The 13,661-nt window shown below is 45.0% G+C and overlaps 1 protein-coding gene and 1 pseudogene across 48 annotated transcripts in view; one reads left to right on the top strand and one right to left on the bottom strand.

Moving 5' to 3' along the window:
* RIMS2 (regulating synaptic membrane exocytosis 2) overlaps window positions 1–13,661 on the top strand; it is a 911,223-nt gene that overhangs the window by 56,903 nt on the left and 840,659 nt on the right. The window lies entirely within an intron of this gene.
* On the bottom strand, window positions 2,360–2,478 carry LOC141146320 (5S ribosomal RNA; annotated as a pseudogene).

A 13,661-nucleotide genomic window follows, 5' to 3' on the forward strand; every position in this document is an offset into this window, starting at 1 on the left:
TTGCTTCAGTGCGCAAGTGCCGATGACGCCGGCACATGAAAATACAGGGGATATCCTACTTACCTGCTCTGTGTAATGGATTTGCTCAGAGCAGCCCCAATCTTCCTCTTCTGGGTTCCCCCCGCCAGCGCTCCTGGCTTCTCCTCTTCCACAAGTGCCCTCATAGAAATGACCTCTGTGACCAAGCCCCGGTAGGGGGCGTGGCCAGAGTAGCGCTGGCTCAGGGCATACAAAGCCATATCCACATCTGAAACATGAGACATGTCCCTAGTCTCTGACAATCTCCTGTACCATGTCCCCAGTCTCTGACCATCTCCCGTACCATGTCCCCAGTCTTTGACCATCACCTGTACCATGTCCCCAGTCTCTGACTATCTCCTGTACCATGTCCCCAGTCTCCGACCATCTCCTGTACCATGTCTCCAGTCTCTGACCATCTCCTGTACCATGTCCCCAGTCTCTGACCATCTCCTGTACCATGTCCCCAGTCTCTGACCATCTCCTGTACCATGTCCCCAGTCTCTGACCATCTCCTGTACCATGTCCCCAGTCTCTGACCATCTCCTCTACCATGTCTTCAGTCTCTGACCATCTCCCGTACCATGTCCCCAGTCTCTGACTATCTCCTGTACCATGTCCCCAGTCTCCGACCATCTCCTGTACCATGTCTTCAGTCTCTGACCATCTCCCGTACCATGTCCCCAGTCTCTGATTATCTCCTGTACCATGTCTCCAGTCTCTGACAATCTCCTGTACCATGTCCCCAGTCTCTGACTATCTCCTGTACCATGTCTCCAGTCTCTGACCACCTCTTGTACCATGTCCCCAGTCTCTGACCATCTCCTGTACCATGTCCCCAGTCTCTGACCATCTCCTGTATAAAAATATTTTTAAAAACAGTCCCTTTCGGTATCGGTGCTGTTTCGGTTTTCAGGATGAAGGAAGATTTATTTTCGGCATCGGTTTCGGCACCAAAAAACCCATTTGGTGCATCCCTAGTTAAGATGTGTGGTCAGTAATGGTTGCTTAGTGGGACTATTCATTTTTCCATCATGAACAGTGTTGGGTCAAATATCCTTATATTCAGACATAGATATAGTACCGCCTTAATTCTTCATGGCATAGATTCAACAAGGTGTTGGAAACATTCCTCATAGATTTTGGTCCATAATGACATGATAGCATCACTCAGTTGCTGCAGATTTGTCGGCTGCACGTCAACGATTTGAATCTCTCATTCCACCACATCCCAAAGGTGCTCTATTGGATTGAGATCTGGTGACTGTGGAGGACATTGGAGTACAGTGACCTCATTGTCATGTTCAAAAAAACAGTGGTGAGATTATTTGAGCTTTGTGACATGGTGCATTATCCTGCTGGAAGGAGCCATCAGAAGATGGGTACACTGTAGTCATAAAGGGATGGACATGGTCAGCAACAATACTCAGGTAGGTCGTGGGGTTTAAACAATGCTCAATTGGTACTAAGGGGCCCAAAGTGTGCCAAGAAAATATCCCCCACACCATTACACCACCACCAGCCTGAACCATTGATACAAGGCAGGATGGATCCATGCTTTCATGTTGTTTATGCCAAATTCTGACCCGACCATCTGAATGTCGCTGAAATCGAGACTAATCAGACCAGGCAACATTTTTCCGATCTTCTATTGTCCAATTTTGGTGAGCCTGTGTGAATTGTAGCCTCAGTTTACCGTTCTTAGCTGATAAGAGTGGCACCCGGTGTAGTCTTCTGCTGCTGTAGCCCATCTGCTTCAAAGTTCGATGTGTTGTGCATTCAGAGATGGTATTCTGCATACCTTGGGTGTAACGAGTGGTTTATTTGTGTTACTGTTGCCTTTCTATCATCTCAAGCCAGTCTGCCCATTCTCCTCTTACATCAACAAGGCATTTTCCTCCACATAATTTCCGCTCACTGGATATTTTTTTTTTCGACCATTCTCTGTAAACCCGAGAGATGGCTGTGTGTGAAAATCTCAGTAGATTAGCAGTTTTTGAAATACTCAGACCAGCCCATCTGGCACCAACATCCACGCCACGTTCAAAGTCACTTAAAGTGTTACTAAACCCACAACAGTAAAATCAGTCTGTATAGGCAGTAAAGCACGCTTGTTATACTCACTGTGCAACCTAAGGGGTTAATCCTCTGCATTGTGTAAAAAGGCTGTTTGATTCTGTATGCACAGATCCTCCTCTTCTTGCATTGTCCACATAACATGTCCAGATAAGACAGAGTTATTGGAGTCAGGCTGCACATGCTCAGTATGGTGTGTATTGCTAGAGCATTTTTTTTTTCTTCGGAAACGAGAAAAAAAATCAGCCAACTCCAAAAAAACAAAAGCCTACAGCACCTGGTATTCCCAGACGGTCTCCCATCTAGGTACTAACCAGGCCCGACCCTGCTTAGCCTCCAACATCAGACGAGATCGGGCGCTTTCAGGGAGATGTGGCCGTAGGTGATCACCGTTGGCATGTGATCAGCACTGTCCAGACAGAGGGTCAGGTGTCCTGCATCCTGATAGGACAGTCAGTGCAGTATGAAAACTCCTCCTACAAGCTTTAACCAGACACTGGTAGAAGTCACAAGACTGCTATATACCGCTGATGAGAAAAGGTATTTAGCAGTTTATATTTACTTAAACGATTGCATTTCCATGTTCTGTGTACTGTGGGAGATCAGCTATAGTGAATGCAGGGTCCTGGGCTTAGGAACACTTTAAATCATCTTTCTTCCCCATTCTGATGCTCGGTTTGAACTTCAGCAAGTTGTCTTCACCACGTCTAGATGCCTAAATGCATTGAGTTGCTGCCAAGTGATTGGCTGATTAGCTATTTGTGTTGCCACGCAATTGAACGGGTGTACCAAATAAAGTGGCCAGATAGTGTATGGGGCATTTTATAAAGTAGCAGTGATTTTTTTTTTTTTTTTTTTAGCAGAATATTCAGTGATACAGTGATACCTCGGATCAGGAACTTAATTCGTAAACCAAGGCAAATTTTCCCATAGGGTTCAATGTAAATCAGGTTAATCCGGTACTGCTCCGCACTTTCTTCTTACCACTATGCTTGCTCTGAATTTTCTTTGGAGCCATACTGGATGTCCGGTATAGTACTGTACAGTATGTGATGAAAAGCACACCAAAAAGCTTCTCAATATAGTGTCAGAGCAGGGAAAATGGGCGTGGCTCGTGTTCGTGAACCAAAGCAAAGTTTTTTGAGCTCTTCTGTTCGCTAACCGAGTTGTTTCTGAACAGAAGCGTTCCTGAACCGAGGTATCACTGTATGTGGTCAGTTTAAAGTGCTTAGCCGGAGCCGGAGGTATACATTGTTCCCTCATGCACAGTGTTGGGTCATGTATCTTTATATAACTGGGTTATATTCCATTAAGTAGCGGTATTTTTTTTGTTTTTTCTCAAAAAGAGTTGCTCTTTTTCAGGAATATATTGAGGTTATGTTATGTGGTACGGTATATGTTTTTCTGTCACCCACAGTGTTGGTCATTTATCTCTATGTAACAAATGTATATACCTTCCATAAAGTAGCAATGTACTTTAGCAGCCTTGGTGTCATTTGCAGCCTTATCAGTGTCCATTTGCAGCCTTGCAGCTTTGCCAGTGCCGATCTGAAGCTTTTCTGTGTCCTTTTGCAGCCTTGCCCAGGCTGCAGTAAAACTGCAGTGACATGTCAGTGTCACTGCAGTTTAAAAATGGCGCCGAAATACACAGAGCCGGTCTTCGGCTCTTCTCGGCGGCTCTCGTTCACTTTCGGCCACTTTCGGCTCCACTCGTAGTGCCGCCCGGGATGGGCCTGACTGTGAGCGGAGCTAGCCGAACCTAGCCGAGTACACTTGGCTAGGTTCGGGTGGCGCTCGAGTGAAGCCGAAAGTGGCTGAGAAGAGCCGAGGACCAGCTCTGTGTATGGCGGCGCCATTTTAAAATCGCGGTCGGCGATCGCTCCGCTCAGTCAGCGGGGGATCGCAGGGGATCAGCGTATAACACGCACCCGCGATTTTCCCCTGATTTTAAGGGGGAAAAAGTGCATGTTATATGCCGATAAATACGGTATATATATATATATATATATATATATATATATACTTCTTTGTAGAACCACCCTTTACTGCAATTACAATTTGGGGATGTCTCTACCAGCTTTGCAAATCTAGAGAGTGAAAATGTTGCCCATTATTCTTTGCAAAATAGCTCAAGCTCTGTCAGATTGGATGGAGAGCGTCTGTGAACAGCAATTTTCAAGTCTTGCCACAGATTCTAAATTGTATTTAGGTCTGAACTTTGACTGGGCCATTCTATCACATGAATATGCTTTGATCTAAACCATTCCATTGTAGCTCTGGCTGTATGTTTAGGATTGTTGTCCTGCTGGAAGGTGAACCTCCGACCCAGTCTCAAGTCTTTTGCAGACTCCAACAGGTTTTCTTCTAAGATTTTCCTGTATTTGGCTCCATCCATCTTCCCATCAGCTCTGACCAGCTTCCCTGTCCCTGCTGAAGAAAAGCTTCCCCACAACATGATGCTGCCACCACCATGTTTCACGGTGGGGATGGTGTGTTCAGGGTGATGTGCAGTGTTAGTTTTCCACCACACATAGCATTTTGCTTTTAGGCCAAAAAGTTCAAATTTGGTCTCATCTGACCAGAGCACCTTCTTCCACATGTTTGCTGTGTCCTCCACATGGCTTCTCACAAACTGCAAACAGGACTTCTTATGGCTTTCTTTCAACAATGCCTTTCTTCTTGCCACTCTTCCATAAAGGCCAGATTTGTGGAGAGCACGACTGATAGTTGTCCTGTGGACAGATTCTCCCACCTGAGCTGTGGATCTCTGCAGCTCTTCCAGAGTTACCATAGGCCTCTTGGCTGCTTCTCTGATCAATGCTCTCCTTGCCGGCCTGTCAGTTCAGGTGGACGGCCATGTCTTGGTAGGACTGAAGTTGTGCCATACTCTTTCTATTTTCGGATGATGGATTGAACAATGCTCTGTGAGATGTTCAAAGCTTGGGATATTTTTTTATAACCTAACCCTGCTTTAAACTTCTCCACAACTTTATCCCTGACCTGTCTGGTGTGTTCCTTGGCCTTCATGATGCTGTTTGTTCATTAAGGTTCTCTAACAAACCTCTGAGGGCTTCACAGAACAGTTGTATGTATACTGAGATTCAATTATACACAGGTGGACTCTATTTACTAATTAGGTGACTTCTGAAGGCAATTGGATTTTAGTTAGGGGAATCAGAGTAAAGGGGGCTGAATACAAATGCACGCCACACTTTTCACATATTTATTTGTAAAAAAAATTTGAAAACCATTTATCATTTTCCTTCCACTTCACAATTATGTGCCACTTTGTGTTGGTCTATCACATAAAAGCACAACAAAATAAATTTCCATTTTTGGTTGTAACATGACAACATGTGAAAAATGTCAATGGGTATGAATACTTTTTCAAGGCACTGTATATACATATATTATATATATTTTTTAAGATGAGTTGTTTTTCAGAAATGTATTTGGGTGATGCCATGCAGTCAATTGAGATGGAAAAAGTGCTTATGGGGGTCTTTATTTAAATTGCGACCCCGATCTGAATCAAAGAAACTCTACTGTCAATGGTTAATATGGACGAGTGCCCTTTAATGAGACTGACGCCAGAAAGTGGAACAGATTCAACAAACAGAGTCATGAGGTTTACTCTGATACAGTCAGTGTCGGCTGCCTACCATTCACTGTATTCTCAGGCTGCTGTGCCATACGCTTCTGCATTTGTTAATGAGTAGTGATGGCATTGTCAGGTGTGAGTCAGACACCTAGTGACGGCTGTGTCCCCTAAATGGAAGTACTTATTGTTCCCATATTAAACTGGGGAAGCAGTGGGTGGTGATTGCATGAATGGATGACAGAGTCACTGCGAAACTGAACATATCCGAGCCGTCACAATGGAATAAGATCATTTTCATTTGTCACAAGTGATGTAAACAGGGCTGGATGTGTTCCATCACGTCCCCCCCCCTCCCCCCCTTTACTGTGCCATCCCTGTGACCACAGATATCCTGTAATATAATGAAGTGAACATGTGGAAACGGTTATTTCCCAAAAATGTTATATCCAGATATGTATTTAAGGTATTAACAGAATGATTAAAGTTGAGCGCTAGGAAAATGTTTAAAAAAAACATAACTCAACCCAGCTATGTATTCATTAAAAAATAATTTAACCGCTTCAGCCCCGGAAGATTTTACCCCCTTCCTGACCAGAGCACTTTTTGCGATTCGGCACTGCGTCGCTTTAACTGACAATTGCGCGGTCGTGCAACCTTGTACCCAAACAAAATTGACATCCTTTTTTTCCCACAAATAGAGCTTTCTTTTGGTGATATTTGATCATCTCTGCGGTTTTTAGTTTTTGCGCTATAAACAAAAAAAGAGCGACAATTTTGAAAAAAACACAATATTTTGTACTTTTTGCTATAATAAATATTCCCTTTTTTTTAAAAAAAAGCAAATTTCAGTTTAGGCCAATATGTATTCTTCTACATATTTTTGGCAAAAAAAAAAAATAAATAAATTGCAATAAGCATATATTGATTGGTTTGCACAAAAGTTATAGCATCTACAAAATAGGGGATAGATTTATAGCATTTTTATTATTATTTTTTTTTTACTAGTAATGGCGGCGATCTGCGATTTTTATCATGACTGCGACATTATGGCGGACAATTTTGACACATTTTTGGGGCCATTGGCATTAATACAGCGATCATTGCTATAAAAATGCCCTGATTACTGTAAAACTGGCAGGGAAGGGGTTAACACTAGGGGGCGATCAAGGGGTTAATTGTGTTCCCTAGTGTGTGTCCTAACTGAAGGGGGGAGGGGACTGACTAGGGGAGATGACAGATAGCTGTTCATACTTTGTTTGAACAGACGATCTGTCACTTCTTTGCTCAGAGAACCGGGATCTCAGTGTTTTAGAATACTGTAGGAGGTGATTTTACTAGGGGAAGGCATGGATCTATGTCCCTGCTTTGCAGGAACACAGGATCCATGCCTTCCCTACTGACAGTACGGCAACCTTCCTTGTTTACATAGGCAGATCGCCATTCTGGCTCTGTGCTGGATGATCGGCAGGTGGCAGCGGACATTGAGTCCACAGTACCTGCAGATCAGCTCCCGCTGTGTATAATCACAAAGGGAGAGGGTCGCCGGCGGCGCGCATGCACCCCACACCCGGAAGTCGCACCCATGCCACCTTGCCAACGTATAAGTAAGTAATACGGGCGGCAAGTGGTTAATGAAATATTCTCTCTGCTCTCTCCCTCCCCAGTGGCTCAGAGACAGCAGTGGGAGCCATTAGCTCCTGCTGCTTTCAATCACAGGCGGTGAGGAGGGATCAGGGGGCGGGGTCAAGCCGCATTCTGTGTGTCTTATGGATACACAAAGCTGGCTCAGAAAGGGAGCACGCACGAGTGCCCCCAGAGCAAGCAGCTTGCTCTGGGGGCACTCGGCGAGGGAGGAGGAGCCAGGACCGCCAGTGGGGTACCTGAGAAGAGGAGGATCCGGGCTGCTCTGTGCAAAACCATTACACAGAGCAGGAAAGTATAACATGTTTGTTATTTTACTTAAAAAAAAAAAAATGGAACTTTTAAAATCACTTTACTACAAACGCCAGGGCTTGTCACAGGCACTTATCAAAAGCCGGCCCCTTTCGCCCCCTCCTTCATGAATAAAAACTGTACTGTCACTTCCTGTAATGAAAAGTGCTCTATGAATGGTGGAGGTGAACCTTTCCTTCATCTGCCTGTCCTCCAATCATAGAGCACTTTTCTTTGTGGTCACAGGCTGTTGCTGTTCCATGACCAAGCTGTATTGCTTGAACTGCAGTGAAGAACAGTGAGGTCAGGGACCCGGCTATACTTTTTCTTAGGGATGATTGGATTTCAGGAGTAGAATAACAAGTGCAGGTAAAACAGCTCAGATATTATTATTATTATACAGTATTTCTATAGCGCCGACAGTTTACGCAGCGCTTTACAACATTAGGGCAGACAGTACAATTACAATACAATTCAATACAGGGGGGAATCAGACTGCCCTGCTCTTTAGAGCTTACAATCTAGGAGATATGTACTAAGCTTTGTGGTTACTTGTTTTGCCTAGTGACTAGTCCTATTTTAATTGTATTTTACATGCAAAAAGTATTTTACCTGAATGTGTGTGTGTTTTTTTTTTTTGACCTGCAAAAGCTTGATTTTTTTTTTTTTTCCTAACCAGTCCTGCCAGATAGCACAGCCAGGTTGGTGACCTCATTTTTCTGGGCTGCATTAAAATACTGCAGGTTGGTCATCTCCCTGCCCCCGGCCAGAGGAGAGGCAGTATATTAGTAAGCTCCCCCCCGCAGTTTGCTGTACAAGAGGCCGATACCAAGACAAATTTACATTAGGTGCATTTAAAATACATTTTTATTTTGCTAATAAATATATAACTGCAGTTAATGGTGTTTTTTTATTTTTTTTTATATCTGCTTGAAGTTCATTTATAAGCAGATTACATTCACATACAAAAAGAAAAAAACATAGCTTGCCTTGAACTGATGAAGATGTAGATAAAATAACATATACTATTTACATGCTTGATTAACTCATTATCCTGCTTTACTATATCAGACTGCTCAAGAGGTGGAGAAACATGAAACTTGAACGCTTTACTGCCATGGCAATAACGGGACAGTGTGCTAAAAACTGATTTATATTAGTTATAGGTGGTGTCTGTATATATACAGAGCCTTGAAAATGTATTCATACCCCTTGACATTTTCCACGTTTTGTCATGTTACAACCAAAAACGTAAATGTATTTTATTGGGATTTTATGTGATAGACCAACACAAAGTGGCACATAATTGTGAAGTGGAAGGAAAATATTAGTTTTCAGATGTTTTCCTGCTGCGGGGAAAAAAAGTCCCTGACCCTTTCCAAAAAACACATCAGTGGAAAACACACAGATATGAATGTGACTTAAAGGAAACCATGTTAAAGGGACTTTAGTGTGTTTCTGTAAATCTGAAAATGCAATGAAAAATGCATAGGTGTGAACCAGGCCAAATTTGGTTCCTGGCCACTTGGGAGTTTTGGATGTTCCCAACTACTTTTTTTCTGATAAAGCTTCTCATGTTGCATTCTCCATTATATGAAATAAACAAACCATCCAACATGGGTTCAGTAACCTCTTATAATGGCTGTTAAAGGTATGCAGACCCAAGAATTCAGGTTTTATCAGTTTTCGTGGGACAGACAGGTTTTTTGAAGTAGGCATCTACAGATGCCTGAACATGTCTTCACATATCATCAAGGCGGTATCAACAGGTAAAGAAAACCAAACTCCAGCTTGTTTCATCCAGCCATCATCATAGGCCCAATAGAGCTTTACTGACTTGCAAAGTAGATGTGTCAAAGCTTGACTTTCTATGCTGAGGTCAAGATTAGTACCACAATTTATGGTGCTTGTGGATCAGTGGCGGCTGGTGCTCCAAATTTTTGGGGGTGCAAACAAACTGAAAAATTCTGAAAAAAAACCCCATGAATCGCAGCCTCACTGTACCATCAATTGCAGCCACTGTGCCATCAAACGCAGCCACTGTGCCCATCAATTGCCACCACAGTACCATCAAACGCAGCCACTGTGCCCATCAATTGCCGCCACTGTGCCCTCAAACGCAGCCACTGTTTCCTCAAACGCAGCCACTGTTTCCTCAAACGCAGCCACTGTGCCCATCAATTGCCGCCACTGTGCCCTCAAACGCAGCCACTGTGCCCTCAAACGCAGCCACTGTGCCATCAAACGCAGCAACTGTGCCCATCAATTGCCGCCACTGTGCCATCAAATGCAGCCACTGCGCCCATCAAACGAAGCCACTGTGCCCATCAAACGCAGCCACTGTGCCATATCTAATGCTCTTACTGTACCATCAAATGCTCCCACTGTGCCCCATCAAATGCTCCCACTGTGCCCCATCAAATGCTCCCACTGTGCCATATCAAATGCTTGCCAGTGTGCCCGCCCGCCGTCTGCACTTACCCTGTCTCGGTAAGACAGCTCCTCAATGCTCCTCGATGTCTTCTCCCGTCCTCTCTTCCCGTACTCTACAGCGCCTGTTGCAATTGATTGGCGGAGAGGCGGTTTCGTTTCTAACACAGCTGAGTGACCTGCGAGCGCCCAGCATGGCGCTCACAGGTCACCTTTTTTGACGCCTATTAGAGCCTATGGCTGTAATCAGGTGCTTCAAAAACACCCCCCCGCCGCTGTAATTCAGGTACCCGGAGCCCGAAAAGGGGCTGGGCGCCTGAATAGGGGGTGGCAGCGGCGGCCATAGATAGATTCATGCAATGCATGAATCTATCTATTGGTGCTAGAGGGGGTGGCAGGAGAGAGGGGGCGGCGCCCGTGCACCATTATGGATGCACCGCCACTGTTGTGGACTGTTCCAATGCCCTAGGAGTAAACAAAAATATGCAGGAATCCGCTTTCCAAATCTGGTTTCTATTCAAAATGATAATAAACACACACTGTTTAATTTACATTGTCCCTTTATTTTCTGTATGTGGATGATGGCACTGCAATTATTTATACAGCTGTCACTTGACCCAACTTTTTCCCAGCCTGTCTGCAGGGAAACATAAGCAGGAGGAGCTTCTAGTCGTCTGCTGCTGGTCACATGTTTTTTTAAAAAAAGCCTTTGGAATACCAAGTAAAAATAAATAATTAATACCAATAAACTGTTTAAAATTGCCATGCAAATATATATTTGAAATCAGATCTTTATTATTTTTTGGCAATAACATGGCGTGGGTGGATTTCCGCCAATCACAGGCTGTGTGACGCCCCTCCAGCCTGTGTCCTAGAATAAGAGGGAGGTGAAGCCTCCATCAATCTACATGTAATATCCCACCCCATTGTGTTTAGCTGGTTAGTGAGCATGGAGGAGGAGGGAGGGAGTGGGCCATCATTTACCACGCCCACATGTGTGACTCTATAGTCACATGGGCTGCATAGATGTGATAGGGAGGAAATGCTCAGCATAGGAACTCACTGAAAACTGAGCATGTGCAGAGCTGCCAACATTGCTCTGCAAAATCCTTAGCTGCATTGGGGACATAAAGAGAAAGTGGAGATAGAGAGCAGCAGGATCAACCTGTTTTTTTGCAGAATACATAAATCGAATCTCCTAGTGACTGAGTGAGTGTGAACAGCATGTAAATAAAAAGGTAAAACCATTTACTTATAGTTTTTTTATGATGTGGGTTTAGTGACACTTTAATAGGTTAAGGCCACCTTTGTACGGTTGTTTAGCAGCATACACCAGATTCCAGCGGCAAGACTCAGATTCTTGCTGCTGGAATGCCAAGGGCATGCGAACAACAGTGGCCAGTCTGACAGCACGCATGGAGCTGCACACTGATTGGTTATATGTGGCTAGGAGCGGATGTTGGGAGCCTGGACGCATCTGATTGCACCCAGGCTTGAACAATCGTCCCTAACCACAAGGAGCCCCATGATGTGCAGCTACATGTGAACAGCGAAGGCCACTGTCAGCCTGTCATTAGTTTACATGGAGCGTTATTTGCATGCACCTGTAATTCCAGCCGCAAGAACATGCTGATTCTCACCGCTAGAATCCGGTGTATGCGGCTAAACAGCCGTGGGAAGGAGGCATGTGACCAGGTTTGCTTTAAGTAAACTGCACAAGAGTGACCAATATTTACACATAGCAATATTCTTTTATGAAACAACTAACCGACAAATGGAACAGTGAGTCACTTCTCAGATTTCCCAGACACTCGGTTGGAAGAAAACAGCAGCTTGTGCTGTGGAAACTGATATTAGCAGTTTAATGAAGGACAATGAAGTGCGCCAAACATCTTTTTAGAAAACTCACACATCAGTGGACTTTTGTTATTGTAACACACGATTCCCGTTACCTCTATTATGTGGCTGACACTCTCCCACGGTTGCCAGCCGTCCACGATTTCCAAAGACGGTCCCAGAAATTGGCTCTGGTTTTCAAATTTGACTGGATGTGAAATAAAATCTCTCCTTTCTTGTAGGTTTAGTTTTTTAACATACCAATACATGCAAAATAATATTTTATAAATTGAATAAAGTAGAACTTCTCTAACTGCTTTACCTGCCAAAAGATATGTAGTTCTAGGCAGCACCTCTGTCTAGCAGCACAGGCAGACTTTCAAGTCTACTGCACCAGCAGCTCTGCCATACTTTACAACATCCTTGTCCCAGTCCCCAGGACATGGTCAGTCCCACCACATCCCATGTTCTCATCCAGGCAGTGTTAATTTTGTAGGCGAATACAATTTCATCATAATTCTCAACAGGGGCATATTTCCAGTGATGAAAACTACACAAAAATTATCTCACATTTTCGTCAATTGACTGGAGGGACGTTTACCCACGTGAACTTCTGTTTTCCTGGGAGCTCCACCTGTAAAGCCTGTGAGTGTTTCCTCTCCCAGTAAGCAAGATAGCGACCGTAGCGTGCTTAGCGGTGTAGCGTACTTACCACTGTGTAGCATTGCAGGCCGCCTCACACCACCCAGAGCACTGTGTAGCATTGCGGGCCTCTTTAGGCGATCATCCAGAGCACTGTGTATTACATGCTTCCACTGCCCAGAGCACTGTGTGGCATTATAGGCCTCATCAGACAACTGTGCAGAGCACTGTGTAGCATTACAGGCCTCCACAGACAACTGACCAAAGCACTTTGTAGCATTACAGGCCTCCTCAGACAACCGTCCAGAACACTGTGCATTACAGGCCTCCACCACACAGAGCACTGTGTAGCATTAAAGGCCCCCCAGATGACTGTCCAGAGCACTACGTAGCATTACAGGTCTCCTTGGATGACCGTCCAGAGCACTGTGCACTACAGGCCTCCCGATTGTTCCGACCGTCCAGAGCACTGTGTGCATTACAGGCCTCCTCAGATGACCGTCCAGAGCAATGTGCATTACAAGGCTCCCGACCATCCAGAGCACTGTGTGCATTACAGGCTGCCCAGAGCACTGTGCATTGCAGGCCTCCCGAGTCCTGACTGTCCAGAGCACTGCATTATAGGCCTCCACTGCCCAGAGCACTGTGTACCATTATAGGCCTCCTCAGACGACTGTCCAGAGCACTGTGTAGCATTACAGGTCTCTTCAGATGACCGTCCAGAGCACTGTTCATTACAGGCCTCCCAAGAGTCCCGACCGTCCAGAGCACCACGTGCATTACAGGCCTCAGGCTGCCCAGAGCACTGTGCACTACAGGCCTCCCAAGAGTTCCAACCGTCCAGAGCACTGTGTGCATTACAGGCCTCCTCAGATGACCGTCCAGAGCACTGTGCATTACAAGCCTCCAGAGAGTCCTGACCGTCCAGAGCACTGTGTGCCTTACAGGCCACCTCAGGCTGCCCAGAGCACTGTGCATTACATGCCTCCCGCGTCCTAACTGTCCAGAGCACTGCATTACAGGTCTCCACTGCCCAGAGCAGTGTAGCATTATAGGTTTCCTCAGATGACTGTCCAGAGCACTGTGTAGCATTACAGGCCTCCTCAGATGACCGTCCAGAGCACTG

This window comes from Aquarana catesbeiana, linkage group LG05, assembly GCF_042186555.1.
Source record: "Aquarana catesbeiana isolate 2022-GZ linkage group LG05, ASM4218655v1, whole genome shotgun sequence".
Lineage (NCBI taxonomy): Eukaryota > Metazoa > Chordata > Amphibia > Anura > Ranidae > Aquarana > Aquarana catesbeiana.